The following is a 20136-nucleotide window of genomic DNA, read 5'->3' on the forward strand; positions in this document are numbered from 1 at the left end:
TCAGGACATGCAATTTACAAAATAATGATCATCTTTGACTGAAGAATATTAAAACATTCTACATTTCCAAACTACTACATCCATTTCTCTGTCTCTCACATGGGTGGCTCCAAAGAGCAATGGTTGGCACTTTGGACTTTGCATGCAAAGGTACCAGTCCAATTCTTTGAGGTACTTCTTTACTACTCTTGAGCTTTTCCATTTCTGTCATCTTTGGAAAGGGGAGACCACTCGGTCCCCCAGAACGTATGGTTGGGGGCCCGGATCCTCCCGGGAAACCATTTTGGGCGGGGGGCGTGTCACGGCTGGTATGCCCGAAGCGGCGTAGCCGGGGCGCGCCTTTTCCCGCCCAAGAGGGGTTGTCCTAGACACCTACACCGATGGCCACACCCAGTAGGCGTACCGGCGGAGGGTCCACGCCCTCCCGAAGAGGAATAAAGAGAGCAGGAATCCGAAGAAGCATCCTCTTGTTCCTGTGCTTAGAAGCTGCACCCACTCGTTGCACGTGAGCCCTCGACGGAACAAGGAGCAATTTTGAGAACTTGTAATTCTTGTGTTTCTCTTTCAGCGACTTCAAGGCTAAGGATCCAGGACCGTGTTGATCAACTTGGATCGAATATTCGAAAACAATGTCTGGCAAGAAGGCAGGCAAGAAGTCCGAGACTGACCAGGTGCTTCGCATGCTGGTAAGCAGAATGGCGAAGATCGAACGAAACGTCGTTATGGTCCCGGCGCTTGGCCGAGATCTGGCAAACATGAAGAAGCAGATGGCTGCGATGAACAATACGGGTAAACCAAAGAAGGTAATAGGCCCGGCATTGCCGGGAGTTGTCCCCGTGGGTAGGGGAAAACGGGTCAGGAATAGGGCGGCAGGGGGGGAGGTTCCGGTCCCCGAAGTACCCCCGGCGAGCCCCGCCATTCCAGTCGAGGCCCCGGTACCAATCCCGGACGCGGGTCAGCCGCCAACGAGGAGGACATGCCTCCTGAATTAGCCGCCCAGTTGGCCGCATGGCTCGGCAGAAAAACAGGGGGTGCTACGGCACCTGGAGACACGGCCAAAGAGGCCAAATTACTAATGCAGCAGTTGCGGCAGTCGCGAGATGCCGCAAAGGCGAATCTCCCTCTTGTCCCCCCACAGGTGACCCCGGAAGGACCGGCAGCTGGCGTAAAAAAAACAGCGGGAACGACAACGGAGCCGGGTAAGCAGGCATTGCCAATGGCGGGGGAGGGCTCTTTGCCCTCAAGACGGGAGAGAGTGGTTCAACATATCCCGTTGGCCACGAAAGAATTGATATGGGCTGACAAGTATGTAAATATGTTTTCTCTGCTGACTGACCATCGCGAGATGGAGTATGCTAAGACGCAGAAAGATTTATGGCACCCGAGTGTATGGCGAGCCAAGATTGCGGGATTCAGGGTTGATGAGACAATTACAAATTGGGCCAAGGCCTTTGCGATGTTTACTGCAATTATTGGGGAACGTAAGCCCGAGGTTTTGCCTGAATTGTCTTGCTATCAGGCACGAATAATGGATTTTTATGAAACGTATGAGGGCAATGAGTGGATGGGTTACAATATGAAATTCCGTAAGGCCAAAGAGTACGATTCATCTCTGACGTGGGATTGTCTCGACTCGATTTCTTGGCAGAAGCAGCTCCTGCCGGGCGCGACGAAGACGTCCTCGCCAGGCGGGAACGGGCAGGGGTTTTCCCGCCAACAGCCCGCAGTGCCCTTTTGAGCGGGCCCTGGTGGCGACCACCAAGCAAGGACTGGTGGGAATTGGGGAAAGAGAGGGGTCTGTTGGAGCTTTAACAGGGGCAACTGCACCAGACCACAAGGGACATGTAAGTTCAGACATGCGTGTGCGGGTTGCGGGAATTCCTCGCACCCCGAGAGTTCGTGCAGATCCAAGAATGGCGGGTCGGGAGGTAGAGGAGGGTCCAAACAAGACTGAGGGGGACCACTGTGTACCGTTACCTACCCCCGTTGATATCATGGCAATGATCCCCTGGCTAAACGAATACCCTGATCATGTCTCCGCTGGGGTGTTGAGGAATGGATTCTTATATGGTTTCCACATCCCGGCGGGGGATTTTCGTGGGGAATCACTTTGTAGAAACTAACTATCGGCTCAGCATAACTCAGCGGTGGTGGAGAGGAAGATTGCAAAAGAAGTTACCCTGGGCCGGGTTGCGGGCCCATATGGGCACCCGCCAGTAACAAATTTCATCTGTTCCCCGTTAGGAGTGGTCCCCAAGAAAGACCCAGAGGAATTTAGGCTGATCCATAACTTGTCGGCTCTGAAAGGTCTCTCGGTGAACGATGCGAATGACCCGGAAGTTTGTTCGGTGTGGTACGCATCCTTCGATGATGCCGTCACCATGTTGAATTGCCTGGGGCCCGGAGCGCTGATGGCGAAGTCAGATATCGAGTCGGCGTTCCGGTTGCTCCCGGTACACGCACTGGATCAGCATCTGTTAGGCTTTGTGTTCCAAGGTCGTTACTACATGGATAGATATATGCCAATGGGTTGCTCCATCTCTTGTGCTTATTTTGAGAAATTCAGCTGTTTTTTGGAATGGGCATTCACCGAAGCCACGGGGCATAGCCATGTTATGCATTACTTAGATGATTTTCTGTTCTTGGGGCCAGCCGGCGACACAAAATGTGCGCAGGCGTTACAGGACTTTTGTATCCTCATGAAGGAATTCGGAGTGCCATTGGCACCAGGTATGACGGTGGGACCCGCTACTTCACTGGAGTTTCTGGGAATTGAACTCGATTCTGTGGAGGGATGTTTCCGTTTGCCAGTAGGGAAAGTAGCGAAATTCAGGGCTTCCCTGGAACTGTGCCTTAGTAAGGAGAAAGTGACCCTGCATCAGTTACAACAAGCAGTGGGTCAGCTTAACTTTGCCCTGAGAGTGATACCAATGGCCCGCCCCTTTTCCCGCTCTATTGCACAAGCTATGGTTGGTCTCGAGGAAGGACACCACCGCACGAGACTGTCTGCAGAGGTTCGTCAGGACATGCGCATCTGGTTGTCATTTCTGGTGGACTTCAACGGTCGAGTGGTATGGAACAAGCCACCAGCGTCTTCGGACGAGCTAGGTTTGTGGACTGACTCGGCGGGGAGCGTGGGATTTGGTGCCATCTTTGGTAATCGATGGTCGGCGCAAACATGGCCGATGTGGTGGCACACCTGTGGTCTCACAAATAACATTGGGTTCCTCGAGCTATTCCCTATTTTTGTGGCTCTGATGACATGGCCGGACGAGTTCAGAGATCGCTCTGTGGTATTCTGGTCCGACAATATGACTGTTGTTGAATGTATAAATAATCAGGCAGCACGCTGCAAGTGGATATTGAGATTGTTAAAGGAAATTGTACTACTTTGCATGAGACTGAATGTGCAGTTCAGGGCGAAACACGTGCCGGGTGTACTGAATCATGCGGCTGATGCACTCTCTCGTTCACATATGCAGGCGTTCAGGGGTTATCTACCGACACCGGACCTAGCAGCGGCACCATTCCCCGAAGTACTCTGGCTACTCGGTGCCCCGGATTACAAGACCTCGTGGCAGCAAGCTTAGCCCCCAGGACGAGGAAGGCATACGAAGGAGCGTTTTGTTCCTATTGTGCATTTTTGGGTCCGGCAGGGGATCAGAAATGGGGTCAGGAGGACTGCTTCCTAAAGTTTCTGGTAGCATTACATAGGGAAGGCCGATCGGTGGCAACGGCCAATAGGCACCGGGCGGCCATTTCATTCATGGCGCAGGTGCATGGCATCAAGGACCCGACATCTTCCTTTTTGGTAAAGAAAGCCCTTCGCGGCTGGCAACGCCTTGAAGGTCGTAGGGTAGACGAGAGGCGCCCGATTGGCTAAGAAAGGTTGTCCCTGCTTATGTTGAAACTACCCACGACATGTTCCTCCCATTTCGAAGCAATTCTGTTCCGGGCAGCTTTCGCATTAGCGTTCCATGGGGCTATGCGGGTGAGCGAACTAGTTGCAAAGAATAAGAAAGATGTGGAGGGGGGTCTGTGTCGGGATCACATCCTGATCAGGGGTGATTCCATGGTAGTCACAATAGTTAAGTCCAAGACTGATCAGAGAGCTATGGGAGACAGTGTTGTTGTCCAGCGCATGCGAGGGTCCCCCATGTGCCCGATAATGTGCATTGAGGAATATTTGGCGCTGAGGGCGGATACATGGGGTGGGAGTTTGCTGAGACACATCGATGCCACCCCACTGACGAGGTTTCAGTTTCAGAGGGTGCTAACAATGGCAATCGCAGCGGCGGGCTTGGACCCGAGCGATTTTTGGGACCCACTCCTTTAGGATAGGGGCTGCTACTGAGGCTACAGCCAGGGGTCAGAGTGCTGAAGAGGTGAAACTGTTAGGACGATGGTCCTCGAACTGTTTTAAAAGGTATGTGCGATTGCACATGTTGTGAAGTCAAGTTACATGCACTCACGCTTCTTGTCTTCTGTTTGATTTACAGTTTCGCGAGCATATTATGTGGGGCGGAATTTGCAGTTGACCCGGCACCAGAGGACCAGCGGTCAGAGATCACCAGCTGAGGAGAGAGAGGTGTGGGTCGTGGGCCACTCATACGTGAGGCGGGCCGGGGACGTATTCAAAGCAGGTGACGCGACTCACGCAGCTGGGGAATACGGGTACAGAGTGACCTTCCACGGAAGGGGCGGGCTCTGTATTGACCAGTTTGAATCTTTTTTCGAGGGACTCTTAGGGCGGCAGAGGTCACCGCCATCTGTAATCATAGTACACCTGGGGGGCAATGACATGGTGACACTCGGTAGACGAGTATTACTCGAACGAGTTTTGTCTACCGTTAGCTGGCTGGCAAAAAGAATCCCGGGGTGTACGATTGCATGGTCCCACATGATTCCCAGGAAGGTATGGCGGGGGGGGGCCTTTCGGTATCGGCACTGAACCATTCAGTAAAGAAGGTCAATAACAAAATTGGTAGGTTGTTTCGCTCGGTGCATTTGCACAGTATTCCGCATGGGTGTATTCGGGGTGATCACATGTATCTAGATGATGGGGTTCACTTGTCCCGGGAGGGGAATTTCTTACTCATAGGAGACTTCATAGCTTGGCTAAGGGGTTTGAGGAAGCATGACCTTTAGGAGGAGTTGTGGGGGGGCCGGATAGCCGGTCAACTATCCGGCCTGTGGCGGTAAGGTCATGATCGGTGAGCAGTAATTTCAAGGTCCCTAGAGGGGGGCGCCACCCACTATGGATGGGAGCGCCCGGGGGGAGGCGGCCATTGGCCCCTCCCACGGGGAGGCGGGACCCACTAAGTATGGATCGTCTAGGGGAAGACGGCCATAGGCCCCTTCCAGGGGAGGAGACGGCTATATGCCCCTCCTACGAATTTCCCGGGGCCCGGATATCCGCGACGGCGGATGTGATAGACAGTGTGGAGTGGGGGGGGAGTCCACGCTGCCTTCTTACAGACACCTCACACGGGTCCTCGGACGACCTTTAAGATGGAATCGAGTTTAAATGGGCCCCCAACAAGACAAGGGAAATTGGAGTTGGCACAGAGGGTACAGTCCTCTGCGCGGCCGCCACTCACACCGTGAGGGCGAGAGTTTTGGTAGTAGGGATCTGACACCGGTTGCGACCTTGCCGTTGGCCCGTAATGCTAGGATGTACAATTTTAATTTAGAAAGTATGCATTTGCAGGATGTTAGACTCGGATAGGAAAACCTTTGTATTAGAGATTTGTTAAGGTTAGCCAATGTGACATGTCTTCATCGAAATGTAATAAATGAAAATTGTACATGATATGAAACTTTTATTTAATGTTTTAATTTTGTTTCATATTTTAATCAATACGGCCGGGAGGGTAACTCCCTCCCGCCTTCCAAAAGTTCAATACTGCGTCCGTCTTCCCATCCTTGGGAATTGTGTTGGGAGGGGGTGACAGGCATCCCGGCCATATGGAAAAGGGCGACCACTCGGTCCCCCTGAACGTATGGTTGGGGGCCCGGATCCTCCCGGGAAACCATTTTGGGCGGGGGGCGTGTCACGGCTGGTATGCCCGAAGCGGCGTAGCCGGGGCGTGCCTTTTCCCGCCCAAGAGGGGTTGTCCTAGACACCTACACCGATGGCCACGCCCAGTAGGCGTACCGGCGGATGGTCCACGCCCTCCCGAAGAGGAATAAAGAGAGCAGGAATCTGAAGAAGCATCCTCTTGTTCCTGTGCTTGGAAGCTGCACCCACTCGTTGCACGTGAGCCCTCGACGGAACAAGGAGCAATTTTGACCCACCCACCAGCCCCTTATGGCAATGTTAGTTCTGCAATAAAGTCTTCTTCTCTGATTAACATCTTATTCCCTCTATGTTACGGTATATGAAGGTATAGTTTAATGAGATGTTGTCTGTTTGAAGGTACTGTTTTCTCTTGTAGTATAGGCAAATATTGCAAGTAGACAGGGTGATGTTTTTTCCCCTAGTAGGTAATCAAAATGTCGTATTTATTTTTGGTCGGGCGGTAAGGTCATGATCGGTGAGCAGTAATTTCAAGGTCCCTAGAGGGGGGCGCCACCCACTATGGATGGGAGCGCCCGGGGGGAGGCGGCCATTGGCCCCTCCCACGGGGAGGTGGCACCCACTAAGTATGGATCGCCTAGGGGAAGACGGCCATAGGCCCCTTCCAGGGGAGGAGACGGCTATATGCCCCTCCTACGAATTTCCCGGGGCCCGGATATCCGCGACGGCGGATGTGATAGACAGTGTGGGGTGGGGGGAGTCCACGCTGCCTTCTTACAGACACCTCACACGGGTCCTCGGACGACCTTTAAGATGGCGTCGAGTTTAAATGGGGGGCCCCCAACAAGACAAGGGAAATTGGAGTTGGCACAGAGGGTACAGTCCTCTGCGCGGCCGCCACTCACACCGTGAGGGCGAGAGTTTAGGTAGTAGGGATCTGACACCGGTTGCGACCTTGCCGTTGGCCCGTAATGCTAGGATGTACAATTTTAATTTAGAAAGTATGCATTTGCAGGATGTTAGACTCGGCTAGGAAAACCTTTGTATTAGAGATTTATTAAGGTTAGCCAATGTGACATGTCTTCATCGAAATGTAATTAATGAAAATTGTACATGATATGAAACTTTTATTTAATGTTTTAATTTTGTTTCATATTTTAATAAATACGGCTGGGAGGGTAACTCCCTCCCGCCTTCCAAAAGTTCAATACTGCGTCCGTCTTCCCATCCTTGGGGATTGTGTTGGGAGGGGGTGACAGGCATCCCGGCCATATGTTTATTGATAGCTCCAATCCAACACCAGTAGATTGAAAGAGACAAATATTGACTCCTTTCAAAATGTCCATCAGCTTGAACAAGTTACAGAAATACGAACTTTATAATACTTTTACATCACATTCCTACACAAAATAGTGCGACATTACGAAATCCTATCCTGTTTTTCTCAAATGCATTTCAGAGGGCTGATTCCCGGCATTTCTTTTTGAAGATTTCCACACTATTGATAAGGCGAATATAGCACATTTTGAAAGCGATGTGTTCTTAAATCAAACCTAGAGAACCACAATGACGGTATCATTCAGATAGTACAAATGTTTTTTGTATATTAGTATGGAAATTGTGAAATAAAACATTTCTCATGCTGATTTTCAACAGTCGATCTGCAATCATGAAATATAAGCGTTTGCTTGGAGGCCTCAAAGGTACTGATCTAATTTTCTTTTTTACAATTATTCACAGATCGTATGATATGCTTTGTACAAATCAATTATGTTGTTAGATCAAAATTGATTAAAAAGTGACTATATAAATTTCAGGACATATAGAAGAGGAAGGAGAAGAAGCTCATGTTTCAAATGCGGAGAGGCAACAACTGTTCATTATTTTCACCTCTATTAATTATATGTATATTTATAATGTATATATTTATATTTTCCGATAAATATACATAGACATATAGCGATATATAGGGAGATACATACATATAAGTTGATACGTACAAGTTTATAAGTAAATGAGATGTTTTTCCAATTAATACTTCTAAGAACTGAATGGAAAAAAAATTGTAAAGTTTATATAAGTCCTACTGAGCTTTGTACTTAGATCCCTGTTTTCAGAGTCCAGATTGACAAGCATAACACCATCAACCCACCTGTACCAGGTTGAGCTTTCCGTTTTGACAGAAGAGATTGCATTCATGGGAAATCTTCATTTTTATTGCAAAATCTTATCTCACATAAAAAGTACTGTTCAACAGAGTCATAGCGTTACTTGAGTCCTTTGTGCAACATCCTTCCCTAACATAGTTCAATGGGCAAAAGTTGAACAGAATAGAAAAGTAATACAATTCTGTTTGTCTGTGACTGTAGAAAATAAAAAATGTGAAATGTCCACATTGCTGCAGCAATTTGCTCCCCTGTCACATGGGAGGTTCCATGGTGTAATGGTTAACACTCTGGACTTTGAATCCAAGGATCCGAGTTCAAATCTCGGTGGGACCACTTTCATGACTTATGACCATATCTTTTTCTGTCAAGTGTATTCATAAATATCATAAATCTAACACGGGTAGAGTGAAACATTGTTATGTTATGTTATGTTAGGAGGTTCTTTTAGAGCGCACTATCACCGTAGGTTTCCTGGCGCTGATTGGGATTCTGAGAATGGCAGATTAGAGTTTATCCAGATTGGGGGAAAAGCCAGGTTTTAAGAGACTTACGGAAGAGGATGAGTGATTTAACGGATTTGAGGGGAAGAGGAAGAGAGTTCCAGAATGTGGGGGCAAGATATGAGAGACTTCGACCTCCAATCCTCGCAAGTTTGAAGGATGGGATGACCAGGAGGTGAAGGTGAGAGGATCTGAGAGTGCGAGGGGGGCAGTACGGAGTGATGAGAGATTTCAGAAACCTAGGGGAGGGGCCAGTGAGGGACTTGAATACTAGGCAGCCGATCTTAAAGGCTGCCCTGAGATTGATTGGGAGCCAGTGCAATTTGGCAAGAAGAGGCTTGGCCGACTGCCATTTGGGGGTCCTAAATACAAGTCGCGCCGCTTGGTTCTGAACGACCTGCAGCCTGTAGAGCAAGGTTTTTGGCAGGCCATGATATAGAGAATTCGAGAAGTCCAAGCGGGAAAGGACTAAGGCCAGAGTGACTTGGAGTAGGACTGCGGGGGAGAGAAGGTAAGCAACCTTCCTGATCCTGCGGAGCTGTTACATGCAGGAGGAGACCACTGCCCCCACCTGGGCCTTAAGGGAGAGTTCGGAGTCAATAATGACACCCAAGCTCTTCACGGATGCCACAGGAACAGGGGGAGGGCCGAGTCCAATGGGCCAGAAGTGTGGACCCCAGTAGGTGGAGCTCCTGCCAGGAAGAAGGAGCTCCGTCTTTCCAGGGTTCAGCTTAAGCTGATTTTGGCTCATCCAAAGGAGAATATGAGACATAACAGAGTGAAAATTGGAGACAGCAGAAGGGGTGGAGAGAGGAAAGATGAGTTGTAGGTCGTCAGCGTAGTTAAAGACGGTGACGTCCCATTGCCTCAGAGAAAGAAGAAGGGGGCGAAGATAGAGATTGAAAAGGAGGGGAGACAGAGAGGAACCCTGGGGGACACCACAAGTGGAGGATACTTTGGGTCCACGAAAGGTACCCAGACTGACCGTCTGGGACCTGCCAGATAGAAAGGAGTGGATCCAGGCCAACGCCGGGCCCTGGAGGCCGGCTTGTTTGACACGGCGGATAAGAATGTCATGATCCACCGTGTCGAACGTGGCCGACAGATCTAACAAGACCAGGGCCTGGGGGATGCCCTTGTCGGCATTGCCTCTCAGAGTGTCGAGCACGGCCAGGATGACTGCCTCCGTAGAGTGGCCGGGTCGGAATCCGGCCTGGTTGGACTCCAGGAAGTTCGAATTTTCGACAAACTGTGAGAGGCTAGCCGTAACATGGGCTTCCAGGATTTTGGAAAGGTAGGGAAGGAGGGAGATGGGTCGGTAATTGGCTGGGACCGATGGGTCGGCCCCCGGCTTCTTCAAGAGAGGGACTAAAACGGCCTCCTTAAAAGAGCCAGGCACCGTGCCCGAGGAAAGAGACGAGTTCAGCAGAGGAAGAATGCATTCGGGAAGGGAGAGGCAGATGTCTCGCAGTATAGACGGGGGGCAACAGTCATCCGGGGAACCAGACTTGACCCGGGTGACTAGTTTTGCTAGGGTGGCTGAGTCAAGAGTAGGGAAGTGCAAAAGTGAGGAAGGGTTATGGGGAACCAGAGTAGTAACAGCGTCAGGAAAGGAGGCGGTGATGGAGTCCTTAATCATAACAATTTTATCCACAAAAAAGGAGCTAAGGGCATTGCAAGATTCCTGGGTGGGGGCCTGGGTGGGAAGAGTCCTGGTGTCAGTGGTAAGTTCCCCAATTACTTTAAAGATTTCTTTGGATTGGATGGGTGCAGAGAGAATTCTTTCAGCAATATATGCAGATTTATTGATTAATTTAATTTAATTTATTGATTGTATTTGAAAAGTCTATTTGATGTGAGCAAATTATAGAACTTTTAGAAAACATGGAAATTAAATAGATCAAAATAATGAGACATTTTGTGAGCTGACTCTGTTTTATCAAACTCATCACAAGGGGCTGATGCAAGATATTACTTGTTTAAATCTTACTGTTATTGATAAGGGGACCAAGGAACTTTTTTAATTGGAAATCCTTCATTATAAGAAAACTTGAGGAATCAAATTGTGTATTTTGGGGATAGAAGAGATGAACTTTTAAATAACAATCTTCTTGAAATTCAGATACACAGATATTTACACTCTGTTTTTCTAAAGTAAATCCATAACCATAAAGTAGAATCTTTCAAAAGACATGTCAAATGTATTAATCTGAATTCCTCTTTCAAAGAAATGCATAATTAAATGCACTGTGTAAGTCAAGAATGTTGTCAGATAAGAAATCAGCAAAATTGACTGTCTTATTACTGATCATACAGATGAGAAAGAAAAAGAACCTCTTGCTTAAATTGTGGATGGGAAAGAACAGTTTTTAGTTTTCAGCTTCTGTGCTTATGTTTATGATTAATTCATTTCTTTATATTGCATTATCGCTATCTAGATGGATATAGCCATGTATACATAGATACATACTTATACGTTGATAAGTTTCAGTATAAAACTTTGACGTTATGTTTTTCCAAGTCCAAATTCTAAGAAATTAGTGAAATATTAAATCTCATAATTCACGCAGGTCCCACCGAGATTTGAACTCGGATCGCTGGATTCAGAGTCCAGAGTGCTAACCATTACACCATGGAACCCCGCAATACATGAGGGATTTTTCCATTGAGACAAAAGAGAGCGCATCAGTGCGGGGGTTTTTCTTACATTGATGAAAAGATATCTCAGTTGAATGCTCATAGTGTAAAGAGCGATAATGTGATTTGATTCTTTTCAGCTACATTCTCCATAACAGTGTTAAATGTGCAAACGTTTATCAGGACATGCAATTTACAAAATAATGATCATCTTTGACTGAAGAATATTAAAACATTCTACATTTCCAAACTTCTACATCCATTTCTCTGTCTCTCACAAGGGTGGCTCCAAAGAGCAATGGTTGGCACTTTGGACTTTGCATGTAAAGGTACCAGTCCAATTCTTTGAGGTACTTCTTTACTACTCTTGACCTTTTCCATTTCTGTAATCTTTGGAAAGGGCAGACCACTCGGTCCCCCCGAACGTATGGTTGGGGGCCCGGATCCTCCCGGGAAACCATTTTGGGCGGGGGGCGTGTCACGGCTGGTATGCCCGAAGCGGCGTAGCCGGGGCGCGCCTTTTCCCGCCCAAGAGGGGTTGTCCTAGACATCTACACCGATGGCCACACCCAGTAGGCGTACCGGCGGATGGTCCATGCCCTCCCGAAGAGGAATAAAGAGAGCAGGAATCTGAAGAAGCATCCTCTTGTTCCTGTGCTTGGAAGCTGCACCCACTCGTTGCACGTGAGCCCTCAACGGAACAAGGAGCAATTTTGAGAACTTGTGCTTCTTGTGTTTCTCTTTCAGCGACTTCGAGGCTAAGGATCCAGGACCATGTTGATCAACTTGGATCGAATATTCGAAAACAATGTCTGGCAAGAAGGCAGGAAAGAAGTCCGAGACTGACCATGTGCTTCGCATGCTGGTAAGCAGAATGGCGAAGATCGAACGAAACGTCGTTATGGTCCCGGTGCTTGGCCGAGATATGGCAAACATGAAGAAGCAGATGGCTGCGATGAACAATACGGGTAAACCAAAGAAGGTAATAGGCCCGGCATTGCCGGGAGTTGTCCCCGTGGGTAGGGGAAAACGGGTCAGGAATAGGGCGGCAGGGGGGGAGGTTCCGGTCCCCGAAGTACCCCCGGCGAGCCCCGCCATTCCAGTCGAGGCCCCGGTAGCAATCCCGGACGCGGGTCAGCCGATTCCGGTTGTGGTTACGCCCGCCTACGAGGAGGACATGCCTCCTGAATTAGCCGCCCAGTTGGCCGCATGGCTCGGCAGAAAAACAGGGGGTGCTACGGCACCTGGAGACACGGCCAAAGAGGCCAAATTACTAATGCAGCAGTTGTGGCAGTCGCGAGATGCCGCAAAGGCGAATCTCCCTCTTGTCCCCCCACAGGTGACCCCGGAAGGACCGGCAGCTGGCATCGAAAAAACAGCAGGAACGACAACGGAGCCAGGTAAGCAGGCATTGCCAATGGTGGGGGAGGGCTCTTTGCCCTCAAGACGGGAGAGAGTGGTTCAACATATCCCGTTGGCCACGAAAGAATTGATATGGGCTGACAAGTATGTAAATATGTTTTCTCTGCTGACTGACCATCGCGAGATGGAGTATGCTAAGACGCAGAAAGATTTGTGGCACCCGAGTGTATGGCGAGCCAAGATGGCGGGATTCAGGGTTGATGAGACAATCACAAATTGGGCCAAGGCCTTTGCGATGTTTACTGCAATTATTGGGGAACGTAAGCCCGAGGTTTTGCCTGAATTGTCTTGCTATCAGGCACGAATAATGGATTTTTATGAAACGTATGAGGGCAATGAGTGGATGGGTTACGATATGAAATTCCGTAAGGCCAAAGAGTACGATTCATCTCTGACGTGGGATTGTCTCGATTCGATTTCTTGGCAGAAGCAGCTCCTGCCGGGCGCGACAAAGACGTCCTCGCCAGGCGGGAACGGGTCGGGGTTTTCCCGCCAACAGCCCGCAGTGCCCTTTTGAGCGGGCCCTGGTGGCGACCACCAAGCAAGGACTGGTGGGAATGGGGGAAAGAGAGGGGTCTGTTGGAGCTTTAACAGGGGCAACTGCACCAGACCACAAGGGACATGTAAGTTCAGACATGCGTGTGCGGGTTGCGGGAATTCCTTGCACCCCGAGAGTTCGTGCAGATCCAAGAATGGCGGGTCAGGAGGTAGAGGAGGGTCCAAACAAGACTGAGGGGGACCACTGTGTACCATTACCTACCCCCGTTGATATCATGGCAATGATCCCCTGGCTAAACGAATACCCTGATCATGTCTCCGCTGGGGTGTTGAGGAATGGATTCTTATATGGATTCCACATCCCGGCGGGGGATTTTCGTGGGGAATCACTTTGTAGAAACTAACTATCGGCTCAGCATAACCCAGCGGTGGTGGAGAGGAAGATTGCAAAAGAGGTTACCCTGGGCCGGGTTGCGGGCCCATATGGGCACCCGCCAGTAACAAATTTCATCTGTTCCCCGTTAGGAGTGGTCCCCAAGAAAGACCCAGGGGAATTTAGGCTGATCCATAACTTGTCGGCTCCGAAAGGTCTCTCGGTGAACGATGCCATTGACCCGGAAGTTTGTTCGGTGCGGTACGCATCCTTCGATGATGCCGTCACCATGTTGAATCGCCTGGGGCCCGGAGCGCTGATGGCGAAGTCAGATATCGAGTCGGCGTTCCGGTTGCTCCCGGTACATCCACGGGATCAGCATCTGTTAGGCTTTGTGTTCCAAGGTCGTTACTACATGGATAGATGTATGCCAATGGGTTGCTCCATCTCTTGTGCTTATTTTGAGAAATTCAGCTGTTTTTTGGAATGGGCATTCACCGAAGCCACGGGGCATAGCCATGTTATGCATTACTTAGATGATTTTCTGTTCTTGGGGCCAGCCGGCGACACAAAATGTGCGCAGGCGTTACAGGAATTTTGTATCCTCATGAAGGAATTCGGAGTGCCATTGGTACCAGGTAAGACGGTGGGACCAGCTACTTCACTGGAGTTTCTGGGAATTGAACTCGATTCTGTGGAGGGATGTTTCCGTTTGCCAGTAGGGAAAGTAGCGAAATTCAGGGCTTCCCTGGAACTGTGCCTTAGTAAGGAGAAAGTGACCCTGCATCAGTTACAACAAGCAGTGGGTCAGCTTAACTTTGCCCTGAGAGTGATACCAATGGCCCGCCCCTTTTCCCGCTCTATTGCACAAGCTATGGTTGGTCTCGAGGAAGGACACCACCGCACGAGACTGTCTTCAGAGGTTCGCCAGGACATGCGCATCTGGTTGGCATTTCTGGCGGACTTCAACGGTCGAGTGGTATGGAACAAGCCACCAGCGTCTTCGGACGAGCTAGGTTTGTGGACTGACTCGGCGGGGAGCGTGGGATTTGGTGCCATCTTTGGTAATCGATGGTCGGCGCAAACATGGCCGATGTGGTGGCACACCTGTGGTCTCACAAATAACATTGGGTTCCTCGAGGTATTCCCTATTTTTGTGGCTCTGATGACATGGCCGGACGAGTTCAGAGATCGCTCTGTGGTATTCTGGTCCGACAATATGACTGTTGTTGAATGTATAAATAATCAGGCAGCACGCTGCAAGTGGATATTGAGATTGTTAAAGGAAATTGTACTACTTTGCATGAGACTGAATGTGCAGTTCAGGGCGAAACACGTGCCGGGTGTACTGAATCATGCGGCTGATGCACTCTCTCGTTCACATATGCAGGCGTTCAGGGGTTATCTACCGACAGCGGACCTAGCGGCGGCACCATTCCCCGAAGTACTCTGGCTACTCGGTGCCCCGGATTACAAGACCTCGTGGCAGCAAGCTTAGCCCCCAGGACGAGGAAGGCATACGAAGGAGCGTTTCGTTCCTATTGTGCATTTTTGGGTCCGGCAGGGGATCAGAAATGGGGTCAGGAGGACTGCTTCCTAAAGTTTCTGGTAGCATTACACAGGGAAGGCCGATCGGTGGCAACGGCCAATAGGCACCGGGCGGCCATTTCATTCATGGCGCAGGTGCATGGCATCAAGGACCCGACATCTTCCTTTTTGGTAAAGAAAGCCCTTCACGGCTGGCAACGCCTTGAAGGTCGTAGGGTAGGCGAGAGGCGCCCGATTGGCTTAGAAAGGTTGTCCCTGCTTATGTCGAAACTACCCACGACATGTTCCTCCCATTTCGAAGCAATTCTGTCCGGGCCGCTTTCGCATTAGTGTTCCATGGGGCTATGCGGGTGAGCGAACTGGTTGCAAAGAATAAGAAAGCTGTGGAGGGGGGTCTGTGTCGGGATCACATCCTGATCAGGGGTGATTCCATGGTAGTCACAATAGTTAAGTCCAAGACTGATCAGAGAGCTATGGGAGACAGTGTTGTTGTCCAGCGCATGCAAGGGTCCCCCATGTGCCCGATAATGTGCATTGAGGAATATTTGGCGCTGAGGGCGGATACATGGGGTGGGAGTTTGCTGAGACACATCAATGCCACCCCACTGACGAGGTTTCAGTTTCAGAGGGTGCTAACAATGGCAATCGCAGCGGCGGGCTTGGACCCGAGCGATTTTGGGACCCACTCCTTTAGGATAGGGGCTGCTACTGAGGCTACAGCCAGGGGTCAGAGTGCTGAAGAGGTGAAACTGTTAGGACGATGGTCCTCGAACTGTTTTAAAAGGTATGTGCGATTGCACATGTTGTGAAGTCAAGTTACATGCACTCACACTTCTTGTCTTCTGTTTGATTTACAGTTTCGCGAGCATATTATGTGGGGCGGAATTTGCAGTCGACCCGGCACCAGGGGACCAGCGGTCAGAGATCACCGGCTGAGGAGAGAGAGGTGTGGGTCGTGGGCCACTCATACGTGAGGTGGGCCGGGGACGCATTCAAAGCAGGTGACGCGACTCACGCAGCTGGGGAATACGGGTACAGAGTGACCTTCCACTGAAGGGGCGGGCTCTGTATTGACCAGTTTGAATCTTTTGTTGAGGGACTCTTAGGGCGGCAGAGGTCACCGCCATCTGTAATCATAGTACACCTGGGGGGCAATGACCTGGTGACACTCGGTAGATGAGTATTACTCAAACGAGTTTTGTCTACCGTTAGCTGGCTGGCAAAAAGAATCCCGGGGTGTACGATTGCATGGTCCCACATGATTCCCAGGAAGGTATGGCGGGGGGGGGGCCTTTCGGTATCGGCACTGAACCATTCAGTAAAGAAGGTCAATAACAAAATTGGTAGGTTGTTTCGCTCGGCGCAGTTGCACAGTATTCCGCATGGGTGTATTCGGGGTGATCACATGTATCTAGATGATGGGGTTCACTTGTCCCGGGAGGGGAATGTCTTACTCATAGGAGACTTCATAGCTTGGCTAAGGGGTTTGAGGAAGCATGACCTTTAGGAGGAGTTGTGGGGGGGCCGGATAGCCGGTCAACTATCCGGCCTGTGGCGGTAAGGTCATGATCGGTGAGCAGTAATTTTAAGGTCCCTAGAGGGGGGCGCCACCCACTATGGATGGGAGCGCCCGGGGGGAGGCGGCCATTGGCCCCTCCCACGGGGAGGCGGCACCCACTAAGTATGGATCGCCTAGGGGAAGATGGCCATAGGCCCCTTCCAGGGGAGGAGACGGCTATAGTCAAGTCAAGTCAGTCAAGTCATAAAATTTGTATAGTGCACTACATACCCAGAGGGTTTCAAGGCGCTTAGGAAGGGGAGGAGGATTATTTGTCAAATATCCACGTTTTAAGCTGCTTTCTGAACGCTAGGTGGTTCTGGGTGAGGCGAAGGTAAGCAGGGAGTGCCCCTCCTACAAATTTCCCAGGGCCCGGATATCCGCGACGGCGGATGTGATAGACAGTGTGGAGTGGGGGGGGTCCACGCTGCCTTCTTACAGACACCTCACACGGGTCCTCGGACGACCTTTAAGATGGCGTTGAGTTTAAATGGGGGGCCCCCAACAAGAGAAGGGAAATTGGAGTTGGCACAGAGGGTACAGTCCTCTGCGCGGCCGCCACTCACACCGTGAGGGCGAGAGTTTTGGTAGTAGGGATCTGACACCGGTTGCGACCTTGCCGTTGGCCCGTAATGCTAGGATGTACAATTTTAATTTAGAAAGTATGCATTTGCAGGATGTTAGACTCGGCTAGGAAAACCTTTGTATTAGAGATTTGTTAAGGTTAGCCAATGTGACATGTCTTCATCGAAATGTAATAAATGAATATTGTACATGATATGAAACTTTTATTTAATGTTTTAATTTTGTTTCATATTTTAATAAATACGGCCGGGAGGGTAACTCCCTCCCGCCTTCCAAAAGTTCAATACTGCGTCCATCTTCCCATCCTTGGGGATTGTGTTGGGAGGGGGTGACAGGCATCCCGGCCATATGGAAAAGGGCGACCACTCGGTCCCCCCGAACGTATGGTTGGGGGCCCGGATCCTCCCGGGAAACCATTTTGGGTGGGGGGCGCGCCTTTTCCCGCCCAAGAGGGGTTGTCCTAGACACCTACACCGATGGCCATGCCCAGTAGGCGTACCGGCGGAGGGTCCACGCCCTCCCGAAGAGGAATAAAGAGAGCGGGAATCTGAAGAAGAATCCTCTTGTTCCTGTGCTTGGAAGCTGCACCCACTCGTTGCACGTGAGCCCTCGACGGAACAAGGAGCAATTTTGACCCACCCACCAGCCCCTTATGGCAATGTTAGTTCTGCAATAAAGTCTTCTTCTCTGATTAACATCTTCTTCCCTCATGTTCCGGTATATGAAGGTATAGTTTAATGAGATGTTGTCTGTTTGAAGGTACTGTTTTCTCTTGTAGTATAGGCAAATATTGCAAGTAGACAGGGTGATGTTTTTTCCCCTAGTAGGTAATCAAAATGTATTTATTTTTGGTCGGGCGGTAAGGTCATGATCGGTGAGCAGTAATTTCAAGGTCCCTAGAGGGGGCGCCACCCACTATGGATGGGAGCGCCCGGGGGGAGGCGGCCATTGGCCCCTCCCACGGGGAGGCGGCACCCACTAAGTATGGATCGTCTAGGGGAAGACGGCCATAGGCCCCTTCCAGGGGAGGAGACGGCTATATGCCCCTCCTACGAATTTCCCGGGGCCCGGATATCAGCGACGGCGGATGTGATAGACAGTGTGGGGTGGGGGGGAGTCCACGCTGCCTTCTTACAGACACCTCACATGGGTCCTCGGACGACTTTTAAGATGGCGTCGAGTTTAAATGGGGGGCCCCCAACAAGACAAGGGAAATTGGAGTTGGCACAGAGGGTACAGTCCTCTGCGCGGCCGCCACTCACACCGTGAGGGCGAGAGTTTTGGTAGTAGGGATCTGACACCGGTTGCGACCTTGCCGTTGGCCCGTAATGCTAGAATGTACAATTTTAATTTAGAAAGTATGCATTTGCAGGATGTTAGACTCGGCTAGGAAAACCTTTGTATTAGAGATTTGTTAAGGTTAGCCAATGTGACATGTCTCCATCGAAATGTAATAAATGAAAATTGTACATGATATGAAACTTTTATTTAATGTTTTAATTTTGTTTCATATTTTAATAAATACGGCCGGGAGGGTAACTCCCTCCCTCCTTCCAAAAGTTCAATACTGCGTCCGTCTTCCCATCCTTGGGGATTGGGTTGGGAGGGGGTGACAGGAATCCCGGCCATATGTTTATTGATAGCTCCAATCCAACACCAGTAGGTTGAAAGAGACAAGTATTGACTCCTTTCAAAATGTCCATCAGCTTGAACAAGTTACAGAAATACAAACTTTATAATACTTTTACATCACATTCCTACACAAAATAGTGCAACATTACGAAATCCTATCCTGTTTTTCTCAAATGCATTTCAGAGGGCTGATTCCCGGCATTCCTTTTTGAAGATTTCCACACTATTGATAAGGCGAATATAGCACATTTTGAAAGCGATGTGTTCTTAAATCAAACCTAGATAACCACAATGACGGTATCATTCAGATAGTAGAAATGTTTTTTGTATATTAGTATGGAAATTGTGAAATAAAACATTTCTCATGCTGATTTTCAACAGTCGATCTGCAATCATGAAAAATAAGCTTTTGCTTGGAGGCCTCAAAGGTACTGATCTAATTTTCTTTTTTACAATTATTCACAGATCGTATGATATGCTTTGTACAAATCAGCTATGTTGTTAGATCAAAATTGATTAAAAAGTGACTGTCTCAATTTCAGGACATATAGAAGAGGAAGGAGAAGAAGCTCATGTTTCAAATGTGAAGAGGCAACAACTGTTCATTATTTTCACCTCTATTAATTATATGTATATTTATAATGTATATATTTATATTTTCCGATAAATATACATAGACATATAGTGATATATAGGGAGATACATACATATAAGTTGATACGTACAAGTTTATAAGTAAATGAGATGTTTTTCCAAATAATACTTCTAAGAACTGAATGGAAAAAAAATCGTAAAGTTTAGATAAGTCCCACTGAGCTTTGTACTTAGATCCCTGTTTTCAGAGTCCAGATTGACAAGCATAACACCATCAACCCACCTGTACTAGGTTGAGCTTTCCGTTTTGACAGAAGAGATTGCATTCACAGGGAAATGGTAATTTTTATTGCAAAATCTTATCTCACATAAAAAGTACTGTTCAACAGAGTCATACCGTTACTTGAGTCCTTTGTGCAACATACTTCCCTAACATAGTTCAATGGGCAAGAGTTGAACAGAATAGAAAAGTAATACAATTCTGTTTGTCTTTGACTGTAGAAAATAAAAAATGTGAAATGTCCACATTGCTGCAGCAATTTGCTCCCCTGTCACATAGGAGGTTCCATGGTGTAAAGGTTAGCACTTTGGACTTTGAATCC

At 49.1% G+C, this 20136-nt stretch overlaps 2 non-coding genes across 2 annotated transcripts; one reads left to right on the top strand and one right to left on the bottom strand.

Annotated features, from left to right (window-relative positions):
- Positions 1–8448: 8448 nt before the first annotated feature.
- TRNAQ-UUG (transfer RNA glutamine (anticodon UUG)) lies at positions 8449–8520 on the top strand. Its single transcript has one exon. It is a non-coding gene; the product is annotated as a tRNA-Gln (tRNA).
- A 2735-nt stretch (positions 8521–11255) lies between these two features.
- On the bottom strand, positions 11256–11327 carry TRNAQ-CUG (transfer RNA glutamine (anticodon CUG)). The gene has a single exon. It is a non-coding gene; the product is annotated as a tRNA-Gln (tRNA).
- Between the last annotated feature and the right edge of the window lie 8809 nt (positions 11328–20136).

The sequence above is a fragment of the Lissotriton vulgaris genome, unplaced genomic scaffold (assembly GCF_964263255.1).
Source record: "Lissotriton vulgaris unplaced genomic scaffold, aLisVul1.2 SCAFFOLD_4450, whole genome shotgun sequence".
NCBI lineage: Eukaryota > Metazoa > Chordata > Amphibia > Caudata > Salamandridae > Lissotriton > Lissotriton vulgaris.